Below are 22,359 nucleotides of genomic sequence, written 5' to 3'. Positions count from 1 at the left end.
GAAAGAAAACAGTATCAGAGAGGAAAACTTTATATGATAAATATCACATCATATGCAGGAAAAATGTGAAGCCAGATGTCACTGAATCTTCAGAAGTCCCATGTGTTGACTCCCCTGTACAGCTCCTGTATTTAAAACCTTCTATAATGTTTCTTAAGTTATATTTATTACTTGACAGTGGAAAAGTGATCTACACCTTGTATCTAGATCTCTTACCCTGTTTGAAGTATACCAGAGCAGAACATCTATCTGACATTTTAAATCAATGAGATAGTTGTGTGTTCTTCCTAGCTGTGCCACTGTCAATCAGCTCAGTTTTGTTTAATACACTGAACTCACAAAATGTGTGAAATGTTTTCTAGGTAAAATGGAAGTGTAATCCTGACCTTTAAAAAAGGGTAAAATTTAGATAGTTCATTTGCACTCTTGGTGTGTTTTTCTGCTAAGACATATTTAGCAGAGTCTTAAAATTTAAACTCTTATCAGAGCTAACACAGAATGGAAAGTAAGTCAGTAAGAATGTCCCTAAATTAAAGTGTATCAGTCTTTTCCACAGTTCCAAACGGATGGCAGTCAGATGGTAATTATAAATCACTGCTTTCAGTTTTCTAACTTGAGCATGATCCAAGATAGTCAGTGAACACCTCTGAAATAGCTTCACTATTTTACTGTCACCTCTAAGACTTCAGGAAGATGTTAGGTTTGCTGTCATTCTGTAGGACTTACATGGCAAAATCTGAAAAGTGTCTTCTCACATCAGGTTTTTTCACCTCTTTGCAATTTGAGAAGGTGTTGGGCAGCAGTAGAGATACTGGAATAATCTTCTGTGAACTCAGGAAGATGGTACCATAATGTGTAATTCTCAAGTCACATTTGAATTTTTTTTCAGGAACAGCACTAGAAACTTTTTTTGTAAAATAAGTTATTGGCATTTATGGAGGGGAGAAATCCACTGCTGAGTGGATTTAAGACAATTTTTTTGATCAAATTCTATCAGTCACTAACTCGCAGAATTATATTAATAATACTCAAAGGATCATGTATTTCACTCTTGATCTGTGCAAAATATAGACTGGGTAAGTTTCCTATTTGCAGTTTCCTTTTCCACAGCTCACAAGTTCCTGTGAAATATTCCAGCAAATTCAGGCTGGAGTAATACTAGAACAGCTATAGAAAGTATGGATACACAAAAACGGAGGAATGGACAGTAGGGGCTCTTCCAAAAAGAAGCTTGAGAATGCATTTCAAATTGCAATATATTGAGAATATATTTCAAATAAAAATTCTGAATCTGGTGAAACTTGTGCAGAGGCTTAACATTTTACTTAGTGACTAACTCTGTTTAAATCAATGAGGCTCTTCACAGTGTGTAAAACTTGACGCATAAACAAGGCTTTGCAGGATGAGGGCCAAATATTCTTTTTTTTAACAGTGTGACTTGCTTGGAGACATTCCAGAGGAAAAAAAAACCCAACATGTGGAGCTCTCTATAAAATTGTTGGCACCATTCTGTTTATTAAATAGACATAAATTCACTCAAACAAAATAAGGTCTAGACATTTATATCAAGTATGTGGGAGTTTGGGCCTATTCCTAAGTTAAAAAAAAAAAGTGATAATGCTTCTAGATTTGTACGTAGGGTTAAATTCTTACAAATATTCATTTAGAGTTTTATAAGCTTCCCTCTTTTACCTATTTTACTATCTTACCTATAGTTTTCCTATCAGGCTAAGTTTGCTCTGTGAGCCAGTAAACTGTTGTAAGTTTCAAGCTGACAGCATGGAAAACAATTTCTATTATTTATTATCTTAGATGTGGCAAAACATAAAACTTCCTGTCTTACCTCAGGTTAATTCCTTGGTGAGACAAGAATGTATTGTGCAATTTGCAGATTGTGTATTGAAGAGAACTATATTTATTTCAGGAACACAGTTTAATTTTAGATCCATATTGAAGGTGTGATGAAAAGGCAGATGCTGGGAGTGTCAGTAGGACTTTTCAAGAGCAAGCCCAATATAGTTCTTGAACAATATAATGATTGTGAGATTAAAGAAATCATAGAATAGATTTTACTGATTTAAGTGGAACCTGTTACATGCCTGAAATTACTTACCCCCTAGCTGCTATCATGGGCATAGCCTCAAACTACTTCAGATAAATCTATCAACATTATAGCTCTTCAAGAAAACAGAAATAGTCATTTGGCCCACTGGGTGCTGGACTGCTGGTGAGTTGCTTCTGCCAGCACTTTAAATAAGAGGTTTGGGCAGGCACCTGGAACATCTGGCAACAGCAGCTACTTTTTTAATCACATGGGCCACAGGTCACATTGTACCACAGCTCACAAAAATCACTGTTACATGTAGCAAAGCATGTTTACTTGACCTCAAGGTATCTTGAGGTCAGAGTCAAAAACTTCTGTAGATGTAGACAGGAACCCAGCAGGATCTTCACAAGCCAAGTGCTTGCTTCCAGTCAGTTTCTCACTAGGACTGTCTTTGTAGGAATACTTTAAAAACAGTTAAAAAATATGGCATTAGGTCTTAAGGCACACTGCTTCAGGCTGCAGACAGCCAGATGATGCCTTTTGAGTAATTGGTTTCCAACTACAGTTAGGGCAGGTGTTCCATATCCATACCAAAATCCTCTAGTCCTCCCAGTCTGGAAATGTAGGAGACCTGGATGGGTTAACAGGGAGAATTGCTGCATGAACCAGGTACATTTTAATGAACAGAATTGCACAGAATGTCTTGAAAGTCTTTTTTATGTCCTAGGGTATGACAATCCCTGTGAATTTTTCAACAGATATAGCACTCCATATATATAGGGAAAAGAATACTTTCTTCACCAACTGGACTGGGCTTGATGTTTCAAAATAATCTTTGAAACAAGGATTCCTTCCCTTCTACAGGCATAATTTCCAGAGCAATTTCTGCATTTCTATTTTTAAAAGTTGCACATTTTGAAGATATGGGAACACATGCCTTTGCAAGATAATCTCCAGCTCCTTCCCCATTCCATACTGTCACACTGCTCAAAGCCAATTTTAATGCATTGCTGCAAAGTCTGTTACAGAAATGTATATAATATATATGATGAGTTGCTTGAGAAAAAGTGAGGAATGTTGCCAAGAAAAGTAATTGTATTTTTAAGGTTTCAGAATGTCTAGAGGTAGAAGTATTGAATCCAGAGCAATGTCCTTGGAAACTATACAGCAAATACAAGGATCAGCAGAGCAGCACTAGATGGCACTACAGTAATTTTCACTCAAAAACCAGGCCAAGCTCAGGGAATGAGTGACTCAGATCCAGCTCTGAATGGGAAGCTCAGATACACCATCCAAATTTTACTTGTGTGGCCTGGGGAGATTCTGAGGAACATGAGGTGTAGCAGTCTTTCCAAGGATTAAAATATAGAACCTTCAGTTGGTTGATAAATGATATATTATAGATGATGAAGAGTGGAAAGCTACCTGAATGTTTTAATTTCACAAAGTGAGACTACAAGGTACCTGAAAACCTATTATGTTCTAGTGAATCCAAGGTAAGCATATCCAGATTCAGTACATCAAAAACGATCTCACTCAAAAGCACACTAGATGTGTTAAGTGTGGTTTGGGCAATCAGACAGTTCATTGTCTGTCTGTAGGTACAAACTGCCTGTCTATAATTACAGTGGTTTGTGCTTAAAAGTGAATATTTGACTTCTTGGACCAAAATCACCTGGATTTTGAATCTAACCTCACAGCTTACATTGCTTGTTGCACGAAGTTAAATGCTGGCTGTTGCCAGTTTCTTTTAAAGTTTCCCACAGGTGGTAGCTAACATCAAAACTTAATACCTTGTTAAAAGCTTAATATCTTGTTCTCATAACAGTCAATAGAGCTTGTTATCTCTAACACACTAATTTGAGAGTTTAGTTTTAGAATTTTACAGAGGTACAGTCTTTATACAAGAACAACTGAGTGATTCTGTAGCTTACATTATCAAATACATATAGAAGAAAATTGAGTCAATATGATTTTCTGTCAAGAAAATCATACTCATTCTTGTAGGCTTAAACTACATTCAATTCAATTTGAACTAAATTTCATGTGGTATTGAAAAAAAAACATAGCCTATATCAGATTTGAGTTCTAAAGCATTGTAGAACCAGACTTAAAAATACTGAAATTCCTTTAAAAGAAACATCCAAGTGCAGAACATTCATAGCAACAGCACTGCAAGTTATTTTTACAATGTAATTATTTTTCCATTATACATTTCTGTGAGTTATATTTTGCCTTCTGCTATGCTCCAGGTTCAAAACCTCAAGGGTAATTATTATCTATCACTGGAATCAGTGGGAGTTAGATATTTCAAAAATAGGAAACTCTGACATTTAAATTTTAAGGCAAGTTCAACACGAATGAGTTTCTTCAAGTAAATCTTCTCGTCATACAGCTACATATAGTTTAGGGATATTGCCAGCTAAAAGGCCATCTACTTGTCAGTCACAAACAAAAAAACTACTAGTACACTCCTTTACAAGAATGGTCTTTATAAATGGAAATAGCTTGACTGGAGACAATAAAATTTGCTAGGTAAATAAGCACTGGAACCAGTAGTATTTGGCCAAAAGTTGTGCTCCCACACAGCCAATATGTGCAGGTTAACCCTGATGTGCTTTCATCCCAAAGAGGGTGGAGGATTGTAAGAGCATAAAAATCTAGCATTGCTCCCTTGCTTCAAACTGTCAACATTTAAATAACAGCATTTAGTAATAAATGAGATGCCCCTTGTGCTGGAATTGGACTGTTTGCCCATGCAAGGCCAAACCTGTGGTAAAAATGAGAGACATATGACGTCCAAAAACACTTTAAACTGTCTCTTTTAGTCATGAACCACTGCTCTTTGAAACAATTCCTCTGTGGTTCTGAGCATACCCTGAGAAAATGTTCTGGTTGTCCTACTCCTTCTAATGTGTTCTCTAATCAGAGTTCCTTTTAAGCTGTGCTTTAAATCTTCTTTAATCTGGTCGTGGTTTCACACTTTGAGATGTTTCCCTGAGGCCTCCTCTCACCTCAGAAGAGGCTTGCTGCTTGCTTTCTCAGACATGTCTGACTATATTTCTGGAGTCCATGTTGGTCCTGATAGACATTGCAGATTCCATCCTAGATGCAAAAACGGTCTGTGTAGCTGGCAATGAAGCATGGCACTCTCAGAATGACTCGGTGAAGGTCTGACGAGACATGCAGTTTGTTGTTCCCATTTTGCAACCTGGGTGACTTAACCAAAGCCAATCCAGCAACACATTTGAAGCCAAAACAGCATCTGGAAAAGATCCCAAACAATGTGGTATGCATGTGGGAAACAACAGTAGTGCCCCAAAGCTCACTGTTTTCTGTGTCACCCCACCAGAACAGGGTGACACAGAGGTTAAAGAGCAAGGCTGGCCCTAGTGGAGGCCCAGCTGGGCAGGCTTGGGAAGAGGACTATGCTTGACAGATGTTCTCTGTGCATTGCTAATGACATTGGCAAACCAGTCTGGGTCTGTGTGTGTGGGTGGGTGTGTGAGGCAGGAGATCCAGGAGTTGTCTTACCTGGCTCTATTACCAGGTAACTCACCTAAACTAAATTTATGCTCTCTCAGTGTCAATGGCAAGGTAGGTAGGCTATTAAATATATTCTGTTCTAACCTAGGAGACAAAGCTTAGAAGACTGATTTAGAAGATTATTAGCTACTATTTAGTGAGCTGAACATGTGATAAGTTTTCCCTCATTTAAAAAGTAAGTCAAGCAATCATGAAATATTTTCAAAATATAGCACATTTAAGACAATCTAATTCCCTTCTAGGTTTAAAATTTGCATCTAAAACTTTCCTGACTTCTTCAATTTGTCTATTGTCCTGAATTTTGTCCCTCTTAATTTCCAACATTTCACTCCTCCTCAGACAGCCTGGGCTCCCTGGGGATCACCATAGTTCTGCTGGCCTTACTGAGGTGCTTGGAAGTGTTAGCTGCCTTCAGAAATCACATTAGTAGCCACTAACACCAACCACTATTTATTATCATCAGATGTATTGAGAGTCTGCCAGCTATTCATCAGCCTTCACAGAAGTAAACATGAACATCGTTTATTTCTATTATTAACACACCTTTTATAGGGTTCTACAGGGTCCGTGGACTAAGCAAGTTACTACTGGCTAACACACACAGGTTTACATTTTTTCTCCTACGCACAAGGATATTGTTTTGCTTTACTCTCTCTTCTGCAGGAAGCTTTCAAGGACTTTAGCCTTTAATATCACGACTTATTTCAAAGGCTGGTTTGTGCAGACAGGCCCTTACTAATATATAAAATATATCAACATTTATGAAAGTAAAATATCTAAATCCTAAATCTTATATTGCTTTGACTATAATCTTCAGTGCTGTGAAAACACGGAACAAGTTCAAAGCTTTGCTGCAAGCATGGAGATCTCCAAGTGGAGTGAAGTCACCAACCAGAATGTCTCCCAAACCACACTGTGGTAGGTACTGCCACAGAAGAATACAGAATACAGAGATATTCTTGGGGACTGTCCAGCTGCTTTGATTTATACTCAAATAATGCTGACAATCAAGTGACCTGGAGAACAAAGAGATTTTTTTACGCAATTTTGTAGGTGGTTCGGTAAAAAACCTTGGTCATTGTAATGCAACCCTGTTGATGCTGGTGTCAGGTGTCACACACAGTTTTGCTTTGCCTCTCTCTAATGGTGATTTCTGCAGATTAGAAGTGCTCTTGTAAGTGCTGAAAACCAGTCTTCCATGTTGAGTCATGGAAGGCATGGTCTGCTGTAACGTGCCGGTCATGGGTAGGGAGACAATGATCCACAACTTATGCTCCAAGTGCTCATGAGACAAACAGCCTTGTTTATTATTCAGAACTCGCTTAAATACCCAATTCAAATTTCCCGGGCTAGACAGCCATTGGCTGATATCTCTCTCCCTGTCCAGCTTCCTGGCCAGTGGTGTGCTTACTTCTCAGCTTGGATGGGGCTGGCCGAGGGTCCCCTATAACTCATCCAGGGACATGTTTGTTCAGGCATGAACCAGGCCAGCCAAATTGGATTTGTGTTATGGTCAGATGGGTATGGTCCAGTCCAGGCCAGCTGTACTATGATAATACTGTGACAATTCACCCCTTTCGGTTAAATTAAAAAATGTAAAATGCTATCTGTTATCCTATCTGCAAGGGCCGTTTGCAGAGGATAGCAAGGACAGCATAGGTTTAATTTGAATGAAGTTTTCCAGTTGATTTGATAAACTTAATTCTCCTTGGCTAGCAACGTGCTTTGTGTACTAAACTGAGTTTGCAACACTCACTTCCAGGAGCTGGCAGTCAAGATCACAATCCTTCAAGATGCCTGAAGTTACCTACTTATAGTTACAAGTTACAATTTAACATTAAAAAACAAGAAACTATTTTGAACTGAGATTATACCTTAACTCTATAAGCAAGAAACAAAAAAACATTCAACATTAGAACTGTGATAAAAAACCAACTTAGCAGAAAAACAATTTGTAAATAAACAATTTTTAAATGAACTGTCTTTTCAAGAGTCGCTGATTTTCATGAGGTAGGTGAATGGGTTGTTCTGGTTACTCTTCTTAATTTTGTTCCATCACACCCGTTCAGGTACTGTCAGGAGGGTGTTGTTTGTGGTCCCGGGCAGGACATAAAGAAGGACAGACATATCTGGCAGGTACCCATTGTGTTCCAGTGTCCATGGAGACACAGGCATATCCCCTTCCCCAAGTAATGAGACTCCATGGGCCTCCCCACTTACTAATGAGAAGATCTTTTGTCGCACTACATTAGGAACGGCGAAGCAGTACGACACAGACTCTTGTGGGTTGTACAGGAGAGCAAGGTTTATTATTCCAGATCTTCTTTTATAGACAGTTCCGAGAAGGTCTGAGAGGTAAAACTCTCATTGGTCATTAAACCAACACATCATCATTGGACAACGGGTTACTACACCCTTTGACTGTTTCTTGCAAGTAAACAACAAGGATCCAAACAACACCTGCAACGGTTGTTGTCTTTCTCCAAGGACTGTTTGGATTCCTCCTTATGCTTTCTCAGGCTAGAGTGAGAACGTTGTGTGACTTAGTTTCACACAGGCTCTGTGCTCCCTGCCTGCTTTCAGAATCCATAGTCTTTCACCATTACCTTGGGCATAGGCAACAGTTTATCTCCAGGAGATTTTAATGATAGAAAGTGATTTAAAATTACTGGGTTCTGGGACGGGACCCTTCTGATATTGTCAAATGATTTAGTGTATGAATAGCCATAGCTACCTTGCTCTGTGGGGTCTCATCACACATTCCTCCCTTTTGTTTTTCAATAATATGTTGATGCTGCTCACCGCACCGTAGCTCCAGGCTAGCTCTACGGTGCCACTCTGGCATGGGCAGGCACCAGGAGTGGGGGACTGCAGGGGAAAGGCAATTCCACTGCAGAACCTTCAGAGTACCAGTGCTCTCCAAGCTCTGCAGATCAAGGTGTCACAGGTTGTGGCGAAAAGACGGAGGAGACTCTCTTGGCTGAGGTTCTCAGGAACAGGTGAATTAGGGAAAGAACACAGGAGGCTGGACTGGAAGGGCTCAAGACCAAAGACAGCCTCAAACACCCTACTGCATGGGGTTTTATATACTAAGAGCTCAGGGGCGAGTACAGTACAGGAACCAATGGGAACTCTCAGGGGGAGGAGTGGAGGGAGCAGATTACACTCTAAGGGCCAATAGGGGCACAAAGAAGGTGGGAACATGAGATAACAATCAATGGGGTATCAAGGGAGGAATGATGGACATAGAAGGGTCTGGAAGAAGGGGTGGGGTTTACAATGACAGGGAGTAGGGGCAGGACTAAGGTAACTGGCAGGGAACATTCAAGAAAAATAGGAGGGGCTTACATGACTGACAACTGGAACATACCCATCTAATCAATAGGGAAACAAGAACATACCAACGAACTTTGACAAAATTAAGTAAACACACTACAACAATATGGTTTTAAAATGCCACGTGCTCTTTCTGCAATGGCCTGTTTTATTGCTGTTTGAGGAACACCAGTGTGTTGTGCTACATCCCAAAGCTGTAGGAAATGTCTTTTTTTTTTTTGTGAGATGTATGTAGGGCCATTGTCTGTTTTGATAGTGTGAGGGATGCTCAAAACAGCAAAGGCTGACCGCCAATGTGCAATGGCATCCCGACCCTTTTCTCCTGTGTGTCTTGTAGCCCATACAGCTGATGGAAAGGTATCAATGGATAAGTGTACATATTTTAAATGTCCAAATTCAGGAATGTGTGTGACATTAGTTTGCCAGATTTGTACAGCACTCAGTCCATGAGGGTTTACCCCATCTGCAGTGGTGCAGTGTGGCCTTGGCAGTCAGCACAGCTGCTAACAATATTATGAGCCTCTGTGTTTGTCAGGTGGAATTGCCGTTGTAGGGCCTGAACACCTTGACGGAAGAAATCATGCTATGCTTTTGTTTGTGCTAGCATGTCTGGCTGTGGTGCTGTTTCATCTAGCTGATGAGGTAAAAACATCCACTCTAGGATGTGCATAGGGTCAGGCCAGTGTTATAAATCTGTATTGTGATATTGGCTTTTGCAAGTATTAGGATGAATATTATATGTTAAATACTTTTTGGCTATGTATGTACTTTTCCTCTTGCTAACAAGTTTTAAGCTTAAAGGAATTTCGTAGTACAAGGCAAGATAACTCCAACAGGCAAGACAATGGGAGGACCAAGCTGTTTTCAGCAGAAAGACAGTGGAAACCAGGCTGTTATCAGCAGCAGGAAATGGAGACCAAACTGTTATCAGCAGCCAGGACCAGGCCGTTGGCAGTGGGGGAAGGATATGAAGCCCAGCTGCCCTCAGCGGAAGGATGAGAGGCCCAGACTGTTATCAACACTGACCATTTGCAGAAGAAAGGAAACCAAGCTCACAAATAATGATGACCAGCAAAAATAATGATGATCAGCAGAAATAAAAACCATACAGAGCATGTTCTAAGAAGGTGGAACCAGGGATGGGACATGCTTTGAATATGCATTAAACCTTCACAGCAGGATGGGATAAAAAGGGTATTCCCAAGAAACCAGGGGTGTTCCTGGCAACTCTCCAGGGCACCCGGCTGTTTTTAACCCTTTGCTTTATTTCTTTTGTCTCCTAATTGTCTTTTTGTTTATATTAAACTTTTTATAATTTATTAAGCGAATCTCATCTTTCACACCAGTGAGTGTTCACTGGCTTACAATAGCAGTATGGTGCAGATTCACAATGAGAACAAATACAGTGACACACACTTCTGGGCATATCTGGTGGACTTGTCTGAGATAGCTTGCTCCATTGTTTCAAGAGCAGCTTTTGCCTCTGGGGTTAATTTTCTAGGGGAAGTTAATTCTGGATCACCTTTTAGGAAGTCAAATAAAGGTGTTAATTGTGAGTTGGTTAATCTTAAGTAAGGTCTGACCCAGTTGATGATATCCAATTTTTCCTTTTTGAGGGACCACTGTGGTACCCTCTGCCTAATAATTCTTGAAGGATGCAAATTAACAATGATAATAAACACTGAATACAGATTAGAAACTCTTGTGCATATATATATATATAAAAGGTTTTGTTTCAAGTTTGAATACCTGTGAGTTAAAGTAGACAAGTTTGCATTTTTCATCAAGGTTTGTACTCTGAGGCTCACACGTGTTGTGATGGTGTTTGATAGGAGTGGTGCTGGACCTGGCGTCAGGTGAAGACTGTGGTTCTCTCTGTGGAGGTCTTGTGTTTCCTTCTGCTGTGTGGTTGGTTGTGGCTGTGAATCCCTTGGTTGTAGCTGTGGCGAAGCTGGAACTGCACTGGATGCTGTCCCGGGGCCGGGCTCCGGCGCTGGGCTGACGTACTCTGCTCCTGGGGAACTTCCGGTTCTGGATCCGGGCATTTCATGTGACGTCACCTCGGGGCCCGTCCCCCCGCAGCTGCGCAGAAGGCGTGGCCAGTGGAGGCGGGGATGTGGGCGCGGCTTCTGGGCTGAGCCAATCAGCTCTGGGCAGGGGCGGTTCGGGCGCCTCCGTGGTTCCGAGGGGGTGTGGGCTGCTCCGGTGGCTGAGTGGCGGCCCTGGGGGCGGTGTGTGGCTGCGGCATGATCACGGGCTCCGGGGCCGAAGTGGTGGGATTTTCCAACTCACGACGGCCGCTCCGGTTGGAGCAGCTGCAGCACGTCCTCAGCACCGCCACGGCTCCGCTGCCTGCTGTGTTCCTTTCGGCTGCTGCGGTGCCGACGCAGCTCGGGGTCTCGCTGCCGCCCTTTGCTCTGCCGCTCCAGCCATGAGGCAGAATTTCGCAATCCTGCTGGGTATCACCTGCTGCGGTTTCTCTGCCCGCCGGGGCACAGCCGGCTGCCCAGGCTCTCCGGCTTGCCGGAGTTGCGGGAAACGTCTCTCAGTGAAGCGATTCGGGTGTGCGGGGTGCATTCAAAGCAGCTCGACCGCGCGGGGCAGCTGTTTGGTGGTGCCACTCTCCCCGGGGACTTGGAAAGGTGTTCCAAGCCCTCTCTGTCCCCTCTGGAGTCCTGTTCTCGCTCCCTAGCTCAGCATTTATCTGTTTCACTATGTCAAAAATAAATCTCCAAGGTTTTAAAACTTTAATAGCATCTTCGTCCCCCTTTGAGGCTGCTTTGAGAATAAAATGTCCAGTTCGTTCCCCTATATTTGTATCAAAGGCAGCTTCTTTGGTTGTGTCGAAACCATGGTTCCTTGCCCACGTTATTAAAGCTAATAATGCTTTTCTGTCATATTCTAATCCAAATTCTTGTAAAAAAAGCCACCATATCTTCAAAACTGGAGATGGTTGAGTGGATATCCAGGCTCCCATGGCTCTGATGAGTATTTTCTTCTCTTTGTATGAGTAAGTCCAGAAAATATTCCAGATTCTAGCAATTTTTCACTGCAGACAGCACTCCTCGCTGTAATTTTTTTGGATGGTTTTTCTGCATCTTACTTCAGCTTTTCGCTGTTGTTCTGGGCTCTTCTCGCCTCTGTCTTTCCCAGTTTTTAGCTGTATCTCCCAGCTTTTAGCTGTTTTGGACAGGCTTTTTAGCCTCTGTCCCTCTCATCCCCCCAGCTCTACTCATGGGAGAGGCTGTATCTTCACGTGGGCTCACCACTTGTAATGTGCGGGTCATGGATGTGGAGATGAAAATCCGCAACTCCAAGTTCTCATGAGACAAACAGCCTTGTTTATTATTCAGAATTCGCTTAAATACCCAATTCAAATTTCCCAGGCTAGACAGACATTAGCTGATATCTCTCTTCCTGTCCAACTTCCTGGCCAGTGGTGTGCTTACTTCTCAGCTTGGATGGGGCTGGCTGAGGGTCCCCTATAACTCATCCAGGGACATGTTCAGACATGAACTAGGCTAACTGAATTGGATATGTGTTATAGTCAGATTCACTTTGTCCAGTTCAGGCCAGCTGTACTGTGACAATACTGTGACAGTCTGCCAATCCTGCAATACACTGGACAGTCAGAGGGACAAAGCACTGAAGATACAAGCCTGGCATGCATCTGGGTGGTGTTAACTAGGCTTCAACCCAACCTCTTCCTACTGTTGCTGTAGCCTGAAAAACTGTGCAAATGCATTGCTGCTGAAGAAAGGAAAATGAAACAAATCCAGGGAACAGAAGCACCAGCTCACATCATTATTCTGCCCTGGTGAAATAAACCAGATCGTTCAGACTAAATAGGCACAAATGAAGGTCTCCTTAGGAATACAGCTGCTTGAATAGGAATGGCTCTAATCTCAGCAGTACCACAAATCCTCTTTTCGAAAAGGAATTGTGGGGCTCTTTAAATTTTTAACTGTTCTTCATTTTCTGTGAAACACCACTGTGCCTCGAGCATTCTAATAACATTCCTGGCTCGCTCTGCAGTAACAATCTGTAAGAAATCATCCAGTCAGACGATTTGGAGTTTAATATCAAATTGCTTTGGAGAACATTCATGGTTGGAAGTGCATAATAATATATTTTATTATTACTGTTTAAAAAAATTAAAATAAAAGGGAAAAAAAAAGCTAGAAGAAAGTGGTTTGCTTTCATCCATTGGGGAGCTCTGCTTTGTTATTACAGTCTGTGCAATAATAATTAATGATTCCACAACCAGCACTGAAAAAAATGTTCCCTGGCTAAAATTTTCAAAAAGGGGTCAAAAATGATTTGAGGTTTCTTTGCTTTTATGTATTCAGTATGAAATACCTTGAAGATGGACCTGGTTTTCAGAAGATGCTAAGCACTGATTTTCTGCAAATGGTCAAGCTCCCTCTCAAAACCTTCAGACCCTGTAATTTTAAAACCATGGTAGATACTGTTTACTGGTGACAAAAATATGCCAATTCATGAATTAGTAACAGTCCACCAGATTAGATCACAAATAAATCCATTTCAAAGGAAAATATTTTAAAATTTTACCTTCTGTGCACCTGCAAGAACAGACGTCTCAACTTTTGGGATGATTGGACGTTACTTAATAAGCAAACGAGTAAGCAAAAGAGGGTAGGCTAGGGACCGGTTCTAGCAGTTGCTTTGTATTACTCAGTAAAAGAAAGATGAAGAATGCATACTACAGTCTTGGGTGGTGCTTGGACATGTCAGAGTACTTTTGAGTGTGACTGCATGTGTTCTGCCTGCCTGAAGCTGTCCTGGAGCCTGGTTGTCCTTTTTCTGGCAGGAGGAGTCACTATTAACACCTATGCAAAGTGGGGAACCTGCAACCAAATCAGAAAGTTGATGTTTCAGCCTTGATGTTGATGCTTATTGAAAGTACAGAACAATGGAGAAAGGAGCATTATAGATGTTCTTATTTCATCCACCCAAATGACTCAGCTTCCAAAAAAATCAGAACAGCTTCTTGGTCTTTTCCCCAGCTCAGCTGCAGTGGAGCAGGCAGAGGAAAGCAAAGGACTGAAGGAGAAAGCAAGTAACTAACCCCTCCTGAGCTCTTTTTCCTCTACAGTGATTACACTGGGGTATCCTTATTTCATGCCCCTCTATTTCTAGTCATGTTCAGTTAGCCCAGATTAAAAATACTTGGACCTATATCGTCTGGCTTGGTCCAGTCACCTTACCAGCCTTGTGTTTTCTTTGAAGGGCAGTCCCTGGCAAGAGCAGGTGTGCTGGATGTTCAGGTCAACATTTAAAAAATACATTTTTTTCTGATACCTGAGGTTCCTGCATTTTTAAGTGCAGCTTTCTATTTATTTAGGCAATATAGAACTTTTGGTCCTGTAAAATTAATGTGAGTCTGCTTGTGAGCAAGCAGATCACCATGCTGCAACTGATTTTACATGCAAACAAAGCTGCCAGTGGTCAGCAAAGGCAAAGCATGGCAGCACTTGGGAGGTAAAGGTACCCAGCAGGAGCTGGCTGGCCTGCTGATGAGGGTTCCTTCATTCTTAATCATGTAGCCATGTATGTTAGGATTATTTTTATTAGACACCAGCCAAGACCCTGCATTTGCTCTACTGTTCCCAGGATTGTCTACCTTTGCTTTGCAGAGGTCCCTATTCCAAGTTCCTCTTGCCAAATCTTGTGGCTTATTTAGTACATGCTCATCAGCCTTTTGCTTCAAGGTATCCTTTGCTGACAGGATTTATCCACAGACAGCAAGATTTCCTCAGCAGAATAATTAAAGTGCTTATTATTTTACTCCTGCTCTCTTTCCTTGCTATTATATTAGGTTTTCCATCACAAATTATTCTTCTCTGCCTGGCTGAAGGAGAGAGTAGTATTCATCTCACTCTGAATGGAAAAAGACTGGAAGGAAGGAGGCAGCATCAAGTACTCATACTTCTGATTCCCATGGGCAATCCTCTGGCTGTGTGTCACCATGGCCTAGAAAAAGCACACTAGCACAGGAATTTCTACCACTGCAGCTGCACCTCAGTTCCACAGACACACAGATTTCTGGGCACAGATGCTGGGTCTGCAGAGAAGGCTGCTTGCCACATCAGCCAGGATTGGAAGGTGCTCTTTTGTTTCGCTGAACTCCAATTTAGTTTTACGACTCCTGACACTGAGGGTCCTATGTGGCTGATGCTGTTAGGAGTGAGGGGAGAACATGTATGTTGACTAACTTAATCAAACTTATTAAAATTCCATCTGGAATTAAAAAGTTTTATTTAAGGTATATGCCTGCATTTGCTTTCTCAAAATTTCTCTAGGCTGCATGGAAGATAAACTCTGGAGAAGGGAGTGGAAGAGAGTGCTCGAGGCCAGAGCTGCAGAAGTTGCCAGGTTCAGACAATTTGCAACACAGAAGCAGGATCAGCCAGGGAGACACAGAGAAGCAACGATCCAACAGATCTGGGCTAAGAAAACATGCTTAATGTGGCAGCTCAGGGCTGGTGAAGCAACCGCGGTGGCCCATAGCACAGAAAGTGGGCAGTGTCACCCAGGAGTGGCAGACTGAGGGCACTGTGCACAGCATGCCCCGCAGCACTGCATTGTTGGCAGCACACACCCCAGGTTGGCAGCATGCCTGGGAAATAAACACTGAAAGATGAAAGCAGGCCAATGTGGGAGGTAGCAGCCGGCTCAGTTTCCAGCCTCTGGTCACCTTCTTCTAGGCAGTGTTTCCTCACAGCATCCCCTTGTCCTCCTACAATGCACACATCATTGCCCTCCATTAGGAGGATGAAACTAGGAGTTGCCCAGAAGTTTTCTCAGGGAATTGCTCTTCATTCAAGGGTGTGTGCACACCCTGAGAAAGGAGGTGATCTGATTTCTTCCAATAGGGTCATTGCACCCTCATAGTTTGGCGCACCCACAACAGTCCATGGCTTTCTCATATCCTTCCCAGTCTTACTGACAGAGCTCTTCAGATGTCCAACATGTTAGTACAGAAAAACCACAGCAAGTTCCATCATGCTTTGAGGGCTCAGAGCTGGTCCCTTACATCAATGCTTCCTCACAAAATCTAACTATGTCCTACAGCTGTCTGGGTCAGGTTGGTGAAGCCTGGGCATGATAACCACCAGCTGAACAATCTCCATCCTGCTGAGCTCTGGCCACAGCCTAGCTCTGCTGTTATTAGGAATTTTACTCCTTTTTTGTAGCAATTAGACGCCTATTTCCTTTCCTTTCCTCCATCTTATCGTCAGATCTTCAAAATGAAATAAACCAGTTGATTATTTCCCTCCACCCAGTTCTTTGCCCTAGTAGCAGGTCAGAATGGCAGGTGTTTTCATTAGATAAAAACTTTTGGCTGAACCTTAATCCTGACAAAAATGGTGACATCAAGAGCATCTGCCCTACAAATATAAAGAGATAAAGCTGAGGGTTTATGTTACTAAAACTTTATATTTCTGTTAAGTTTTAGATATTTAGCATAAAAATATTTACTGCATACTGGAGATGAAAATTCTACAGTTTGCTACAGAATTAATTAAAAACTGAAACAGCCTGTAAGTTGAGGTTGAAACTGACTTATGCAACGTTTATACAAGTGAAGTCAGTGCTGTATAACTCCAGAAAAGACTGTTGTGGTTTAACCCCTGGCTTCATCCTCTTTATATCTTCCCTTCAGATATTTACACACATCAACAAGATCCTCTTCTAAGCCTTCTCTTCTCCAGCCAGAACAGCCCCATCTCCTCCAGCCCCTCTTCACAGGAGAGGTGCTCCAATCCCCTAATACATTAGCGACCCTCTGTTGAACTCTCTCCAACAGCTTTGTATCTCCCTTGTACTGGGGAGCTTAGCAGGTTCAGCCTCACCAGCGCTGAGGAGAGGAGCAGAACCAACTCCCTCAACCTGCTGGCAACATGCAGCCCCAGATACTCTTATCCTTCTCTGCATCAAGGGTGTGTTGATGCCTCGTGTTCAACTTGGTGCCCACCAGGACCTTCAGGTCCTTCTCACTAAGCTGCTGGGACAGCCCCCTTTATGTACAGGCGCCTGGGGCTGCTGCTCCCCAGGTACTGGGCTTTGCATTTCCCCATGTTGAACTGTTAACCAGATCCTGGCTATGCTGTGTCTGTATTTATTTGCCTGTTGTTGCTACATGCTAGCACATTCCTTCTTGCACTGTTTACATAGGACTGCCAAAGGGCAATATAGCTGCATTTGTGCAGAATGCACATGAATCCTTCTTGAGTGCTACTCTGCTCTAGAAATGTAAATTCACACATTGGCCTGATCAGTATCATTTTGAATGCAACTAACATCAATTATGTATGTTTCATTATATTAATCATCCTCTTCCAAGGCGCAGAGTTGCTTATATAAAGTATTATTCAATCTTTTGGGGTTTTTTGCTGGTAATGTATATGCTAGGCTGTGTTTTGTATGCTGAAGTACATAAGCATACAAAAGCTTATGTACAGCTTTAAGTTGTCTCTTCTTCAAGGTGATCCAGTGTGGTTACCTCAGACTCTCCTCACAGGGCAAGTGCAGCACCTGCCCCTGGACCACTCGGTGGCTTTCCACTGAACTAGTTTTAGTTTTTTGAGATTCTCCATGCATTTTGGGACCCCAAACTGTGTCAAGTTTTGCGGGGTCTTGGGTCTCCAAAGAGACGAGCAGTTGTTGGTTGTTGTAAAGTTGTTTATTCCACAAACACATAAGTTTCAAAGGAAAAGAGTTCAGAGTATTAAAGTCTATGCTAAAAGCTTTCTGGAAGAGTCCTGATGTTCTGAGCAGCAGCAGCTTCTTTCTTCTTCTTTCTTCCTTCTTCTTCTTCTTCACCCCAATACAGGGGGATTTTATTAATAAATCATCCAATCAGCTAAAAACAGGATTCTAAAACATTCTTCTTATACTAATTTGTGCTTAATTCTAATGTGCAAAAGTAGTGTCAGTTCTTACCCAAAATCTACATATAGAGGTTTATCTGTTTACTCAAATGATTGTATCTGTTCTATCTAGAAATACAAGCAATGTTTTACTGTTTTCGTTATGTCTGGAGTTAATTTTGTAAAAGGTAACACTACTTTAGGGCTTTTTACCAGCTAACACAGTCTCTTAAAGCACTTAAGATATATTTCTGCTTACTTAAAACTAAAACTTACACTCCTACTCCATGTCTGTGGCTTAATATATTTTTGTTCCTCTACAGGCTCTAATTCAATTCCTGCATTCCTTTCTCTCTCTGAGGGACTGAGAGAGGCTTCTATTTCATGCATTCCAACAAAACTAGACACACTATTTCACATATAGCTGAGCAGAAATAAATAATCACTTTCACTATGCCTTCACTGGTATGACCTGGGATGCTTTTGGCCACCTTTGCTACCAGGACACACTGCTGGCTCATGGCCAATGTGCTGTCCAAAGAGACCCCACATCCTTTCCTGAAAAACTGCCCCACAGCCCATCAGTCCCCACCCTGTACTGTTGCAGAGGCCTGTTCCTTCCCAAGTGCTGGACTTCTCAAATTTCCTTGTATTTGTCCTTGCTGAGTTTTACAGACTTCCTGTCAGTTCATTCCGCCAACCAGTCTGGATCCATTTAAATGGCAGCTCTGTCCTTCAGCACTCACTGTTCCCGCTTTAGAATCAACATGCAGGCTTGTCGAGCACACACTCCTGTCTCCTCCTCAAAAGTCTCTGAGAAAGATGTCAGAGAACCGGCTTCTGCCATTCCCTGCTTGCTGCTGCCTTCCAGTAGAGTAAACCCATGCACCCTGATCTATGCATCTTTTCTCATATAAGTGTCCACCTTGTGCAATGTAGTGTTCCAGTGGGTCTGCCAGATACAGGAAGATGAGATGCGTTCTGTTAGTTGGAATACCAGCTTTTTGTGCTGGTGCTGCAGCGAGCGATTCCTTTGCCCGACGTGAGCGGATGTTACTTCACCTGCACTTAGGCCAAGCCATGGATTCGCTCCTCATTATACGGTGGAAGTGAGAGGAAACTGTTTCGAATGGGGCATTACTCCCAAAAATACCATCGTGTCTCCAAGGGTCTCCACGCGTAAGCTTTTGCTGCCCCCTTCAGCGTGCAAGGAGCCGCCTGACCCCTACAGGCGCAATGCCGGGGCGGTCCCAGCCTGCGCAGCATCCGGCTGCCTTAGGAGCTCTACTTGGAAAAAGCCAGCTTCCCACCGCCGTTCCGCCTCTGACGCCGGGTGTCACGGGGAATTCCGGCTCCCAGCGGGGCGGGGGCTCCGCTCGGCCGCCCCTTTCCCCGGCGCCTCCGGCCGCCCGCCCCCGCACGTGACTCAGCCCGGACCCAAGATGGCCGCCGGCCTGCGAGCCCATTCCCGGCGCGGGCATCGCGCCCGACTCCAAGATGGTGGTCAATGGAGGCCACCGGAGACAGCCTAGCGGGTCAGTGCGAGCTCCGTGGCCCGGTTGGCTGGGCGACGCCCCGCCCCCGCCAGCCCACCGTTCCCATTGGCGCCTCGGGGGGCCAGGCCGGCTCTCATTGGCCGGCGAGGTGTCGCTCCCGGTGTCTCCGCTCCGGGGCCCGGGGAACTATTTTACATTGGGCGGAGGGAGGGAGGGGGCTCGGTCCGGTCGCTGCGGGAGCGGCACCAGCGGCGGGCCCGGGCCGGGGATGCTGGGATGCTGCGGGCGCTGCCCCCGCCGGGACGGCGCTGAGGCGCTGCTGCCCCCGCCGGGACGGCGCAGCGGTAGGTGCTGCCTCCGGTCGGGGCGCGGGCGCGGTGAGCGGGGGGGACCCGCCCGCGCCGCTCGCCCCCCGGCGGCCACAGTCGGCCACAGGCCCCTCTGCCGTCTGCCGAGGCCGCGGCTCCGTGCGGGAGGGAGGCGGGAGCTGCCGCTCTGTCCCGGCCCGAGGGAACCGGAGAAAGAGACGGCGAGGACTCGGCTGTACCCGCGGCTGGGAAAAGGGCGCCTGGGGCGGGGAAGGCGGGGAGCGGTGTGGGGGGGGCGCTTCCATTTTCGGTCCCGGCCGCCTCGCTGAGGATTCGCAGCGGAGCCCCGGGTGCCGGGGGTCGAACCTGCCCCAGCCGGATGGGGGTGCCCGGTGTCAGCACCCGGGGTGATCGTGGGGTTGGTGCAGGAGCAGCGGGGTGGTCGGCGGTCTCCTGTGTCCGAGTTTGCACGCACGGTTGGTCGGTATGGAAATCTTTAGTGGCAGAATTACCACTAAAGAGCCCTCAGGGCGCCCAGCCTCCTATTAACCCTTTCTGCGGAGCGGGGTGCGTTCAGCATCAGGCCGTCTTCCCTTGTGAGCGCTCATAAAAGTTTGCAAGTGGTCTTTTTAGGCATCTGACTCGAAGTTGTGAACGGTTTCTTGGAATTCTAGGAGCAATAAAACGATTTATTTCTGCTGTTGTTGTTAACTTTGTACTTCAGTACTTGGACTGAATCACAGTAACTTAATCCCATGGAATACATTTATGTCTCTGAATATTTATTTCATCAGGTTTGTGTATCATCTGGTGATATGGTCTTACGAACCCAGCATGTGAAATAGTCTGTTTCCGTTCCCTGAATACTTACAGAATGCTCCCCTCTTTTATTTTTTCCCTCTCCTGTAAAGCTTGTTGAAGTTTTCTGCACTGTTTCTGATTGTAAGCAACAAATGTTATGCTGTTCATCATATGGTGCCATATCCCATTCTGTGACTTGTGATCCCTGGCCATACCACACAAACCAAAGTTGCTTTTTCACTGGAGCTGATTCCAGTGTGGCTGGGAATGTTGCATCCATATAAATCTTGAGGTGTGATCCATGCACCTCAGGACCTTGTATCATGTGAGTTTGTGCCATTAAAGGCTTCCCGCTGGAGATTTCATGCATCTTTCAGCCTGACCATAACCCCTGTTACCTTGAATATCCCCATCTGATGAGTTTACTGCAGTGAGACATTTGAAAGGAGGCAAGTTTCCAAGTTCCTAGTAGTTTCCTCCTACTTCATTCAGTTGTCAGTCTGCAAACCAAGATACTCAAATGGACCTCATATTGAAGTGATAGCCTTAGCAATTGAATTTCAGTCAGAACAGATTCAGTTCTCTACATTTTTGTATGTGACTAAGTATGCCAGAATGAATTAGCTATACTTCTTGGGCAAATTATTTGTCAGTTCAAAGCAAAATACAGAAAGAGAGAAAACAAAGCAATTTTGTGACCTGGTGGACTGAGCTGATAAAATCTGTTCTGATTTTCCAGTTGCTCTAAAGGTCCTGCCTCTACTCTGGTTTTCAGGATTGCATTAGCAGTACAAATCAGGCGATGAATTCAGACAGTTGGGTAACAGTAGCTTGACATGACTTCATGTGTCTGAGAGCATTGGAAAAATGGCTGGGTTAGTCCTTGGAGTAATATATATATTTCTCTTCTATTGCTCTTTTAATGATGGCAGGTACATCTAAGAAAGAAGGAGCAAATGGAAGAGATTGGAAATCAACTGTGTTCTAGCAGAAAGGTTTTTTTTTCAAATCGTCTTTGAACCATGTGAAACCTGTTACTCTGCAGCAAGGTTCTAGAGAGATAACTGACTGTTCTTCAAATTAGATATTTCTGTGATGGACTTATAACCCAAGATGGTATAATGTGCATTTTTGGGGCTCATTCATTATGTTTAGAGATGGATTTTAGTCTAATAAAACAATAGTGATGGTTTTTGTTAATAGTTGTAAAGCACCTTGTCCTGTGATAGCTTCCTGCAAAATAGCCCAATTTTTGATAGATACTTCATGGATTCAAATCACTCTGTGTAACTTCCATACAGCAATTTTATCTATTCTTAAAATTTAGTTAAAGTGGTGATTTTATTTATTGCTGCAAATAGTGAAAAAATATAAATGTGCTACCTTTTTGTTTACTAAGTTGTACATTCCTGACTTCACAGATTAATGAACTTTTGATGTAAAGGCTCCATCCTAAACTAGAATACTGATTTTTATTCCAAAGTACTGGAATAGGTTGGCTATTCCAATAATGGTAGTTCTTGGATATCTATTTGTAATTCTTGAATAACTGTCTTCTTTAGGCTGATATCCTTGTTTCCCCAAGAGCTGTGCTTTGTAGTTTCAACCCTAGGGGGAAATTAGCACTTAGTTTTACCTTGTGGTATTTGTGCCTAGAGGCTTTGGGGAGGCACAAGGTTTGGTTGTGTTGAGCAACATGCAGTGCCTCCCTGCCATCTGATTATGGCCTGCACTGTACTGACAGAGGGTTCTCTGTCTTCCAAAGATATCCACCTAGTTTAAAAAAAAGAAAAAAGTTTTGATTTATGGGGTTTGAAGTCTGAAGGATGATGAGCTTTTCTGATATGTTGACCTATGCATTAGTTTGAAACAAGCATGCAATTGCTCCATTAAATAAGAAGTGCCCTTGAGTGATATGTATTTGTGTGGTT

The 22,359-nt window shown here is 43.4% G+C and overlaps 1 protein-coding gene across 7 annotated transcripts in view; it reads left to right on the top strand.

The window, feature by feature from the left end:
* Positions 1-17,625: 17,625 nt before the first annotated feature.
* SOCS5 (suppressor of cytokine signaling 5) overlaps positions 17,626-22,359 on the top strand; it is a 74,152-nt gene continuing 69,418 nt past the window's right edge. For 3 of the 7 annotated variants that reach the window (XR_009277446.1, XM_058836964.1, XM_058836970.1), the window contains exon 1: positions 19,525-19,663. The gene's annotated coding sequence lies outside the window, so the exon portion shown is untranslated. Of the gene's footprint in view, positions 19,359-19,524; positions 19,664-22,359 lie in introns of those variants that run through there. The other 4 variants (XM_058836965.1, XM_058836969.1, XM_058836968.1 and 1 more) reach the window with 3 other exon arrangements.

Source organism: Poecile atricapillus, chromosome 3 (genome assembly GCF_030490865.1).
Source record: "Poecile atricapillus isolate bPoeAtr1 chromosome 3, bPoeAtr1.hap1, whole genome shotgun sequence".
Classification (NCBI taxonomy): Eukaryota; Metazoa; Chordata; class Aves; order Passeriformes; family Paridae; genus Poecile; species Poecile atricapillus.
The sequence above is the reverse complement of the archived record's forward strand: the minus strand, read 5'-3'. Positions and strand labels throughout refer to the sequence as shown.